The sequence below is a fragment of the Gadus macrocephalus genome, chromosome 18, assembly GCF_031168955.1.
Source record: "Gadus macrocephalus chromosome 18, ASM3116895v1".
In the NCBI taxonomy this organism is placed as follows: Eukaryota; Metazoa; Chordata; class Actinopteri; order Gadiformes; family Gadidae; genus Gadus; species Gadus macrocephalus.
Genome location: NC_082399.1, coordinates 9644023 through 9656167, shown reverse-complemented (window position 1 = coordinate 9656167; position 12145 = coordinate 9644023). Strand labels below are relative to the sequence as shown.

Here is a 12145-nt window from a genome sequence, read left to right as displayed (position 1 = left end):
AGCATTAACTGAATGGGAAATGCAATATTTTAGGACAGATTCACCATTAAACGTGTTTCTAATGACATTTCTAGCGAGAAATTTACTTTTTCCTTGAATAATCTTCAGTCAGTGAGTGTATGATCTTTATTAATCTTTATTATCTGAATGGGAAATGCAATATTTTAGGACCGATTCACCGTTAAACGTGTTTCTAATAACGTTTCTAGCGAGAAATATACTTTTTACTTGCATAATCTTCAGTCAGTGATTGTGTCTGATCTTTAGTTTTATAGTTATTAGGAAGATTTTATCGGCTCGCTCGCATGTTTCAACGACGTCAGGTTGTTAGGGACGCTGCTTTCGCTAAACTAGCAGCTCACGTGTTTCCTGCGTTTGTGTTATTAAACCGTTACTTTATGTAACCTTAATGATATCATCTTGTTAGAAACACGTATATCTGAGAGCCAACCCAGTCGACAAAAGCATACATGACAGTGTACGTTTTCGTGAACCCTGGATTACGTCGCATTTCAACATAAAATAGCGTGACATTGGGTATCGTTACTTTTGAAAGTAATCCGTTAGGTTACTTTGTTACTATCAATTAAAAGTAATCCGTTACGTTACTACGTTACCTATAAATAAAAGAAACGCGTTACTCGTACTCGTGCGTTACCAACAATTAAAATGCGTTTGGGGTGCGTGCGTGTCCGCCTAGCGCAACAACAACACACATCCTCCTTTAGATGCACCTTACAGTGCTGACTGTTTATGAATCAATCATGAACCTATAGCATAATGACAGGAAAGACAGTCATCATATTGCACGTTTTATTTAACAGGCATTCATCCTTTGATCATTTGAACAGCTTCCATGAATAACATTACTCCGGTAACAGGCAGTTAACAGAATGTACCGTATTGGCTGCGCACAAAATAACAGTGCGTCACACATAGCTTATCCACTTTACAAGTGCAGGCGCCTAACAAAGTGCTTAACAGGTAGGCACGCAACCTTTTAGAACTGGAAATTTAACTCAATTTAACCGTATGCGTTGCACAAAAGAACAGTGCATGGCACTAAAAAAACATTGAAGAACTGAAAATGTTCGTGTGACCCTATAGCCCTACATTCATACATGTTGCCATGGCGCCGACGCGAGTAGGATGCTTATCCAGTAGCTCCGTGCGTGTTGCGTTGTTTTTAGTAATTTAAGTAATTTAAGTGGGTTTTTGTAAACTTTTAACTCTTTTATAAACTATTTATATGTGTAGATCTATATATATATATATTATATGGATAGGGAGAAACTGCTTTCACTCCAAACAATGGGACGTAACGGCTTTTTCCGTCGGTAGTGTCACCGCCGTTTGTCTGGCGCTGGAACAGCAGATGATACGAAGGATGGACGGAGAGTCAGTCAACCTATTGGAACCCAATACGGGGATGGCAATTTATACCCTTTATGGGGATCCGCAATTTAAATACAAGGATAGATTGTAATAATATAATCAGCACAAATCTATATCTATATATATATATAGTGATATATATCAAATTGTGTGAGTGTTTAAATATGGTCGCTAGTGTTTACATGTGGTCGATAGTGTTTAAATATGGTCGATAGTGTTTAAATGTGGTCGATAGTGTTTAAATGTGGGCGATAGGGTTTAAATGTGGTCGATAGTGTTTAAATGTGGGCGATAGGGTTTAAATGTGGTCGATAGTGTTTGAATGTGGTCGATAGCGTGTAAATATGGTTGATAGTGTTTAAATATGGTCGATAGTGTTTGAATGTGGTCGATAGTGTTTAAATGTGGTCGATAGTGTTTAAATATGGTTGATAGTGTTTAAATATGGTCTATAGTGTTTAAATGTGGGCGATAGTGTTTAAATGTGGTCGATAGTGTTTGAATGTGGTCGATAGTGTTTAACTATGGTTGATAGGGTTTAAATGTGGTCGATAGGGTTTAAATGTGGTCGATAGGGTTTGAATGTGGTCGATAGTATTTAAATATGGTCGATAGTGTTTAAATGTGGTCGATAGTGTTTAAATATGGTCGATAGTTTAAATGTGGTCGATAGTGTTTGAATATGGTCGATAGGGTTTAAATGTGGTCGATAGGGTTTAAATGTGGTCGAGAGGGGTTTACATGTTTAAATGTGGTTGATAGGGTTTACATGTTTAAATGTGGTCGATAGTGTTTAAATATGGTCGCTAGTGTTTACATGTGGTCGATAGTGTTTAAATGTGGTCGATAGTGTGTAAATGTGGGCGAGAGTGTTTGGATGTGGTCGATAGTGTTTAAATGTGGTCGATAGTGTTTAAATGTGGTCGATAGGGTTTACATGTTTAAATGTGGTCGATAGTGTTTAATTGTGGTCGATAGTGTTTAATTGGGGTCGATAGGGTTTACATGTTTAAATGTGGTCGATAGTGTTTATATATGGTCGATAGGGTTTACATGTGGTCGATAGGGTTTACATGTGGTCCATAGTGTTTAAATGTGGTCCATAGTGTTTAAATGTGGGCGATAGTGTTTAAATGGGCGATAGTGTTTAAATGTGGTCGATAGGGTTTACGTGTGGTCCATAGTGTTTAAATGTGGGTGATAGTGTTTAAATGTGGGCGATAGTGTTTACATGTGGTCGATAGGGTTTACATGTGGTCCATAGTGTTTAAATATGGTCGATAGTGTTTAAATGTGGTCGATAGTGTTTACATGTGGTCGATATTGTTTAAATGTGATCGACAGTGTTTAAATATGGTCGATAGTGTTTAAATATGTTATTTTCCCTCACTCTCCACCTCATCCCTAACTCTCCACCTCAAGCTGGTGTGTAGTGAGCGTTCTGGCACCGATTGGCTGCCGTGCATCACCCAAGTGGGTGCTACATATTGGTGGTGGTTAGTGAGGTCCCCACTTCACTTTAGACGTCTTTGAGTGTTATTAATTATTATTATTCTTCATGTTTAACCTCTGTTTTCCTTTTATTCCTAGTCTGTTTTACATAGTTTTGAATGATGACTATATGCTCTGTAAGGTGACCTTGGGTGTCTTGAAAGGCGCCTCTAAATTAAATGTATTATTATTATTATTATTATTATTCATAACAATCACGTAGGCTACCTTTAGCCTATTTATCACCAAAGTAATGGTTGAAACGTAGGAGAAGAAGGTGCTCAAAACGACCACTATGTTCTTCTTGTCCTTTTCACTCTGTAACTCAAAATAATGAGCGTACCTCCAGGAATCTAAGGCTATCTTCTCGTCCATCTTGCCGCGGTAACACACGTAGCTTACACACACAGGTGTGCGCGCACACACACACACAGAGAGCGAGAGAGAGAGATGCAAGGAGCAGGGCAGCAGCATCTGACTAAAAGCAGAAAACCCGGGACTTTACTTTCCTTATCGAGGGAAAATCTTAAAGTAACGGAGTAACGAGTGGTTATTTTGGAAATTAACGAGTTACTGATTACTGAATTCGTAAAACTAACGCGTTAGGTTACTCGTTACTGAAAAAAACGAATAAGAGTACTCTAACGCGTTAGTTCTAACGCGTTACCCCCAACACTGCGTGACACACACACACACACACACACACACACACACACACTTCGCTGCTTAAACAACAATAAAAAATATTCCCTCAAATATTATTACTTTCAAAACATTGGCCAAAGTGGAATATCTTTTTTTATTTGGGCTGCTTCTAGGACATTTTGGGTGGATTTTGAATGGTATGTGGGCAGGACGTTTTTTGCAGGACCTGGCAACCCTGCGCTGTTGCCCGAGGTGCTGAAATGCTCCGGAACAGATCTGGATCCACCATGGCCAAAAGACTTGTATGCCCCCCCTCCCCCCTTAAATAAATACTATGGCAGAATAAAGAATAAATTCATGCATTATCATTCAACTTGAACATGTGTTTTTACAGTATAGACGTGTTTCTTGTGTACAAACAATACTAGGTGCGCGCGCAGCCAGGGGGCAAAAGCCTGCTTCGGAGTGAACTGATATCAATGTAGATGCCGTATTGCTTGTAAGTTCTCCCTGACACAGTTGCAATAAAATGTCATTTTACTGAAAAATCGCTTTGTTTTTCATTGCATCACAAATCATAAAAACACTTACTGAAATGTCCGTGAATTTCACTCAACTTACCAGGTTTTGACGGTTGTTTTAGATGTTTCCAATATCAGGAGCACGATCGTAATGTTAGTTAACGCTAACAAAGTTCAAGTAAAAATGTTTACGGCGAGGCTACTTTACATACAATACGATGCCACAGATCTTACTGTACCCGCTGTCATGTGGGGAAAGCAAATGGAGGACACAGCACGTAAAAAATTATGAAACAGAAATGAAGAAAATACACATGAACTTTAATGTAAAAGCAGTGGGTCTAACAGTGAGAGCAGATGAGCCGTACCTGGCTGCTTCTCCTGATGGGGTATTCTCCTGTGACTGCTGTGGAACAGGCCTGCTAGAGATAAAGTGTCCATACAAGTACAGGGAGGGACTAGAGGGGTCAGAGACTGATGCATCCTTTTGCCTGGATGGAAACTATGACTTGCGACCCACCCAGCCATATTACTCACAGATCCAGTTACAAATGTATGTTTCTCAAATGGACATGTGTGACTTCATGGTGTGGACGAAGACAAGCAGCATCATTTGCCGGCTACGGAGAGATGAGCCCTTTCTACAAGAAACCCTTTCTACAAGAAACTCTTCCCAAGGCTGAATCTTTCTTCATGGACCACCTCCTCCCAGAACTTGTCTGCCGCTGCAAAGACCCTGACCTGGCAGAAGAGATCAAATGTCTGTACTGCAAAAAGCCAAGCTTTGGCAAAATGATCAAGTGCACAGACTGCTGCCAACACTTTCACTATCCATGTGTGAACATTACCAGATACTCCAAAAAATGGAAATGTGGATGCAAATAGATACATCCAACAATGGTAAATACTGGATGCTGGACAACAGCATTTAACAAAAAACTGATGTAATGAGCAAAGATGGATAGGTACACCTGACAAAATCTAACTGACTTCATTACTGTCAACACAACAACAAACAACACATCTGACTCTTTAAGTGTTCATTTATTTTTTTCTGAATGTACATTTACGTAAAATCACAAACAGCACTGATATATATTGTTCATCGCCAGAAAGAAGTGCAGTTTGAGTTCGGCAGACAATGATAATACTCAAAACTTAGTTGAAAGCTAGAAAAAAATAAAATGTCCAGGTATAAATGTTAAATGAGTTCATATAGTATTAATTATGTACACTCATTCATTGTTGAGATGTACATTTAATTGTAATTGCATTGCCTTCAATATATTGCATTTACAACATTCAGTTCATGTTCAATATTTGCCATGTCAGCTTTAAACGCAGTTTCTCCATTATCATAAATAAATGAGCTGCCGTAAATTGTGTTGTTTTTGTCGTAAACTAGGGTCCGATGGTTAAAAAAATAGACAGATATTCCAATGTATCCTTAAAAGGCAGCTTGGATGTTTTTATTTTCTGCTGTTTAGACTTCTATAACCTATTTTTGAAAGCAAAACACCAAGCTCATTGATTTAACGAGGCAGGGTTATTTGAAACAATTTATTAAATAAATATTTGTGAGAGGTCATTCCTTCTCCCGAGTTTGCTTCCTATTTATGTCTAGTATACATATCTATCTGCTCATTTCCACATGGTAAGAGAGCAACACAAAACAGGTTTATAATATTTGGATGTTTTATTTTCTTTAAATCAAGCAGGTTACATTTCATTCGTTTTTAAACAATCTGATATTTGGAGGCATTTGCAAATATGCTCATAAATTACATGATTTGTAATCCCAAAGAATGAGGTGGTTAATGATCAATATTGGGATCAACAGTGATCACCCTACTAATGTAGGCATTACGTATGCAGGCAGAAAAAGAAAAGTTCCCATTAAGGTCTCATGTGAAACACCACAGGTCTGAAATACTCAGGAACACATGAAAATGGCACAAAAATGAATTTCACTCTCCAACCTTTTGCTAAAGAGACGTTGACCGGCCCACAGAGAGCCTGGAGCTCACGGGACAACATTCACACACATTCTGCTTCATGAAGAGGTCAGATTATCGTCAGACCATAGACATTACATGTAAGGACACTGAACATTTGGCCGGATTACACATAGAAATGCAATCCAAAACAAAATGGGTAAAGATAAAGCATGTTTATTGATGCGGCAAACAAAGGTTCAAATATCCTCCAAAGCACTTCAAGCCCTCAAAGAATGAAACTCAAAACGCAGATGAGGTAAAAGAAGAAACTTCTAAATTAAAGTGGAGCGACCCAGGGACAAGTCTGGTTTGGGTTAAAGATTATGGATGGTTAACTTTGTGTAACGTGTTTGGACAAGCAAGTTTAGGTTTTAGGCAAGCGACTTCAGGTATTAGGCATGCGACTTCAGGCAAGCGACTTCAGGTATTAGGCAAGCGACTTCAGGTATTAGGCAAGCGAGTTTAGCCAAGCGAGTACAGGCAAGCGAGTCAAGCCAAGCGAGTTTAGCTTTTATGCAAGCGAGTTTAGCCAAGCGAGTACAGGCAAGCGAGTCAAGCTAAGCAAGTTTAGGTTTTAGGCAAGCGAGTTTAGACAAGTGAGTTTAGGCAAGCGAGTTCAGGTATTAGGCAAGCGAGTTTAGGCAAGCAAGTTCAGGTATTAGGCAAGCGACGCGAGTTTAGCCAAGCAAGTTCAGGTTTTATGCAAGCGAGTTTAGGTTTTATGCAAGCGAGTTTAGACAAGAGAGTTTAGGCAAGCATGTTTAGGTAAGAGAGTCAAGTTACTTTAGGCCTCACTTTATTTGCGGTTAAATTGCGGCATTAGGTTTAGAAAGAAGGTTAAGATCCAGGCTCAGGTTTGCTTCCAGCCTCGTCCCTCTAGTCGCTCCCTATAAAGAGGGTTCCCAGCTACCGTGTTAAAATACAACAGCTGGGATTACAGATATGGAGTACGGAAATAAATGACAAAGATTGATTCAAACATTCTTCTCCCAAAATGTGGTGCAACATAAAATGGAAAAAATAATTACTTTCTCTCCATTGAAACCCAGTCATATCTTACGATCTCACAAGGTCCCGCCGCAAGGGGCGGACTTACGAGCTCTATAGAGTGTGCACTGTGTGTTGATGTTGGGTGTGGATTAATGTGCTAGTGTAGCCATCCAGGGATCCTCAGGGTTTATGGGAGTAGGACACACTGGTGTAGTTCAGTACTGTGAAGTAAATTGATGCAAAAAGTAGAATCAGTGTCAAGGGCAATCAAATGTCTATAAATGCAGGAACAGCCCCATCTGGTCTCAATCAGCATTTGATTTCATCGACTTAAATTAGCAAAAAAACAAGCATTTATTTACCGCAACAGTCCTAGTGCTGGAGAACCAGGTTTCAAAAAAATTCAATACGAGCCTCCAGGTGCATTGGAGTTACTGCATTTAATTAACTTTAATTTAATTAAGAGCACACTAGTCAGTGGAGATGTTCACAGAAAAGACTTGTCTTCAGACCTTTATAAAGATCAGGAGGGATTATATAATTGCCGTTTGACGCGTTAGGCCTGTTCAAGGAGGAAGTAAATATTTACCAGCGTTGGGTCTCTGCACCATGACACCCAGCTGCCGCACATCTGGTCTCCCTTTAAGTCGCCTGAAGGAGAGGTCAACTTAATTGATCCTAAGGGGAATGGGTCACAAGAAAAGGTAAGGATAAATCAAAGCTAAACATAGAAAGGATGAAAACAAGCATTGTCCAACATGGGGTTCGGCGATATTTTCATGTAAAAACATTTAAGTGTACGATCCAACCATCAAAAACAGGCTCTTCTTATCATGTTTCCAATGTACCCCGAGTTGCTACGCCCTCATCAGCCACCAGGTGGCAGACTTGATTTTGTCAGTAGAAGGAGCAAAATAGCCATCCAGCTTGATTACAGCAATAGTAGAGGAGCGAGTCAAAATAATGCGTTTGAGCACCTTCAGCCATTGGCTCTTGTTCAAGGACATCCCGCTGATTGGCTGAAGTCAGATCTTATTCTCTAGAAAGTTTGTTACAGAAGAAGCCCCTAGTATCAAAGCAACATACCCGCCAAACAAAACTAACCTTGTTGAATAAATGAAAATGTCTTCAAGATGGTCAATCCAGTATCTTACCGGTTCCACATGGAGTCTCTAGTCGGCTGCGCTGAGGGCCTTAGGTCCGTCCTCTGCTCCGGGACGAAGTCTTGAGTATAAAGAACCAGTCAGTCATCAAGCTGCTTGGTCTCTTCAAAGAGGTGGAGGTTTGACCGCCTGCACCATGAGGACGCAGTGGATACGGTATGGGACCATTTATCAGCGGATCTGAACTGCAGAACTTAATCACATCAGCTGTAGATTTATGTACCTTCTCCGGAAAGATGAGTGGTCGTCAGCCCCTGAGCAGTGATCTTCATCCCCAGTGACTCCTTCAATCCTGCTGGAGCAAACACTCAGTTACCATTTGGAGATGACCCAGCTACCCTAGTGTACTCACTACTAAGTGATACAACCCGATTCAGTGTTTCCCCCAGACAATGTCTTAGTCAAGGTGGGGGGGGGGGGGGGGGGGGGGTCTTCGGTGAGGGTTTCAGTTCGCAATAATACATACAACTGCCTTTTCCAATTGCATTCAAAATGCTTTATGGCACGACTATTGTTTTGAACAGTATACAGTATTACCGACAAATTATTTATCTATATTTTTTTGCACTTTGTTATTGCATAATTATTTTTTATAAATAATTTTTCTCCATTGGTAGTCAAGGCGGGGCCCTACTGTTAAGACGGCCTTAACCATACAGTGCTGGGGGAAACACTGCAGTTACTCGAGTTAAACATTAGAGTTTAGTCCCCAAATGGCGATACCACCAGTTCATGGCTGCGCTCTTTGATTTTCTCGTTGATCAGATTGACCTGGAGAAAGAGCTGACCTTCCATGATGAGGAGCTGGTTGGTCTAATCACGAGCCGCCTTCGGACCTCCACCGCCGGATCCCCCAGCCGTCCTCCACCGCCGGGACCGTCTCCTCCAGGACCTCCACCGGGCCAACCGCCTGGACCTCCGCAACGTCGCCTCATTTCTTCTGAAATGAGACACACGTTCTATTTGCACCCCGGACATTCCTCCCCGTTCATGATGCACTGGAGAAGAGTTTAGCTTTACTGGATGAGGAGCCGCCGCCACCGGGCCCTCCAGGACGCCGCCGCCACCGGGCCCTCCAGGACGCCGCCGCCACCGGGCCCGCCAGGACGCCGCCGCCACCGCCGGGCCATTCAGGACGCCGCCGCCGCCGCCGGGCCCTCCAGGACGCCGCCGGGCCCTCCAGGCTGACCGCCGCCGCCGGGCCCTCCAGGACGCCGCCGGGCCCTCCAGGCTGACCGCCGCCGCCGGGCCCTCCAGGCTGACCGCCGCCGCCGGGCCCTCCAGGCTGACCGCCGCCGCCGGGCCCTCCAGGCTGACCGCCGCCAGGTGGACGCCACCGCCGGGACCTCCAGGTTGGTCCCAACCACCGCCTCCAGGCCCTCCAGGTTGGTCCCAACCACCGCCTCCAGGCCCTCCAGGTTGGACCCAACCGCCGCCTCCAGGCCCACCGACTCCAGGACCTCCAGGTTGGCCTCCACCTCCAGGCCCGCCGTTGCCTCCAGGACCGCCGTTGCCTCCAGGACCTCGGCCGTCTCCAGGCCTTCCAGGTTGGCCGCCTCCAGGCCCTTCTGAAATGTGAGACACAAGTTCCAGTTGCACACTGGAACATTTCTCCCCTTTCATCATGGATGCACTGAAGATGAGTTTAACTTTACTGGATGAGGAGCCGCCATCTGGCCCTCCATGCCGCCCCTTCCAGGTTGGACGCCTCCAGGACCTCCAGGCCACCGCCGCCTCCAGGCTGGCCTCTGCCTCCAGGCTGGCCTCCGCCTCCAGGACCTCCGCCTCCAGGACCTCCAGGACCTCCGCCTCAGTCCTTCTGAAAGACGAATGATACGTTCCATTTGCACACTGAACATTTCTCCCCGTACATGATGCAGATAATCAACTCCTCCTCTGCTTTAGCTCCCACAGATCTCACTGATGCCCTACTGTGCAGTCTTGAGTGAGGTATTATTTAACCCAACCGCCAGCCACACACACCTAGCCTACATCCTGGAGCTGGTCCTAGTGGCTGAGAATGCATCTGACATTTTTCAGAACACCTCCGAGTTGCTGTGGCTGCATGTCAAAGTTTTAATTCTAAACAATTCAATTCAATTCTAGAAAAAATGTGCAGCTGTGCAGTTCCGTGTCTCACCGTTCTGCATCCGTTGGGCTGCACGGCTCCCGGCCTTCCCTCCACCTGCAGCGAGCGCCTCCAGACGACCGCCATGGACCTCACGGCGAGCACCTCCAGACGACCGCCTCCATCACCTCTACTGAAACAAGACAAAATCTATTTAAACACTGGAGATTTTTCTCCTCGCTCACTCAGATGTCAATAGCTTATCTTCTCCCATTCTGTGCGTTCTTGAGAAGTATCATTTCCTATGAACTCCCAAACCCAGCCACGCATCTAATCTTCATAAGAACACTAGTCCTAGTGGCTGAGAACGCTTGGCTAATAAGCCAAGCACAACCAATGACTGAATTCCAGTTTTATTCTGAACCGTTTGACCACGCCAAGGAGGAGTTTATAGGATTTGCAGTTCCACCGCTCACCCGTCTGTTCCTGTAGGACTGAACGGCTCCTGGCCAACATCCACCTGCAGCTCCCAGCTCCAGACCCGCTCTGTTGAAGCCTCTGGGTGTACAATCCGCTCCTGAACAAAAACAACTGTTCATAAATCATTTGGTACTCTGCAATCCTTGGAAATATTATGAAGCATGAGTTAGAATAGAAAATGTTCAAATCCTGTATAATGATTAATTGTTGTACAAATGTGTATAGTTCTATTGATTACTTTTTTACTTCTATAAAACATTTAATGAATAGTGGGAAACTACACAAGAAAAGTAAATGAATGCGGTTTTAACGCGGTTATATTAGTAAAGCAAGTCTTACCCAAAAAGTCAATAAATGGTGACCACATTTTATCATTATTATTAGTTCTATTTAGTGCTTCACTAAATTCCTATAGCAAGTGGAAACGTTACTCTCCTTCATTGGTGATGTTCATGTTCCTCGATATCTTCCAATGGACTCGTTGTGAAATCCTTCTGGATCCTCTGCGTTGAAGTGCGTTGTTCAATTTCCAAGGGGCGTGTCTAAAGGGCGCGATGTAAAATGGGTCGATGCTATGCTATTGGATAGGCCTCGACTAATCATAGCATTGGAACGGGTGATGCAGAAATACATATTCCTCAAAATCTTTGAGTAGTAGTCGTTCGTTCTTTTAGTGAGCATATACAGTCTTTAGTTCACTAACTTCCATCTTTGTTGTTGAAACACCTCTACATGTTGCGTATATCCAACCTCACATTAGATAGCCTAAAGGGTTGCTATTGGTCGGTCTATTTCGTACCGGGCAGAAAACGTTATATAACGGAGGGGCGCCTGACCGCATCTTTGAAGAGCAAATTATATACGAGGTCCGTCTAGTTCCAAAGCTATTGGTGAAATACGCAAAACGAATATTGAAATGTTAATTTTGGCATTTAATTTGCATCTACATTTTGCCAGTGAAGGAGTTTGGTTTGCCAATCCGAGGTCTAACAGGCAGTAAACATGTTCATTAAAATACAAATGCGAAGTCCACAGAACATACGCGAATAAAAACCACATTGCACCACCAGCGGTCAACAGCAGCAGCAGCAAGTGTATTGAAAGTAGAAAAGTAGTAAAGAGAAGAATAGAATTGGGAGAGTGGTGTGCAAGTCAGACACCGCATCTAACCCAGGACCACCTTGCAGATCACAAGCAGCAAACCTTCTACCAGCTACCAACCAAACACACCTCAACAGGCCCCCAGTCAATAGGGTCAGTCAGACAGGTTTCCACAGAAGGGCTCAGTGGGGTTATAGGTTGAGCAAAAACAGACACCTTTCTTCCTTCCACAAGTTTCCATCCTGGATTTTTCGTACATGTGGAGTCGGACATGTTTCAAGTTATCCGTGGATT

General features: G+C 43.2%; 2 long non-coding RNA genes across 2 annotated transcripts; one reads left to right on the top strand and one right to left on the bottom strand.

Moving 5' to 3' along the window:
* The first annotated feature begins 6060 nt into the window (after window positions 1-6060).
* Window positions 6061-6529, top strand: LOC132446379 (uncharacterized). Its single transcript, XR_009522823.1, has 2 exons — window positions 6061-6438; window positions 6474-6529. It is a non-coding gene; the product is annotated as an uncharacterized LOC132446379 (long non-coding RNA).
* An 87-nt stretch (window positions 6530-6616) lies between these two features.
* LOC132446378 (uncharacterized) lies at window positions 6617-9316 on the bottom strand. Its single transcript, XR_009522822.1, has 5 exons — window positions 8991-9316; window positions 8426-8494; window positions 8194-8331; window positions 7629-7717; window positions 6617-7260 (listed from the first exon to the last, which is right to left on the bottom strand). It is a non-coding gene; the product is annotated as an uncharacterized LOC132446378 (long non-coding RNA).
* Between the last annotated feature and the right edge of the window lie 2829 nt (window positions 9317-12145).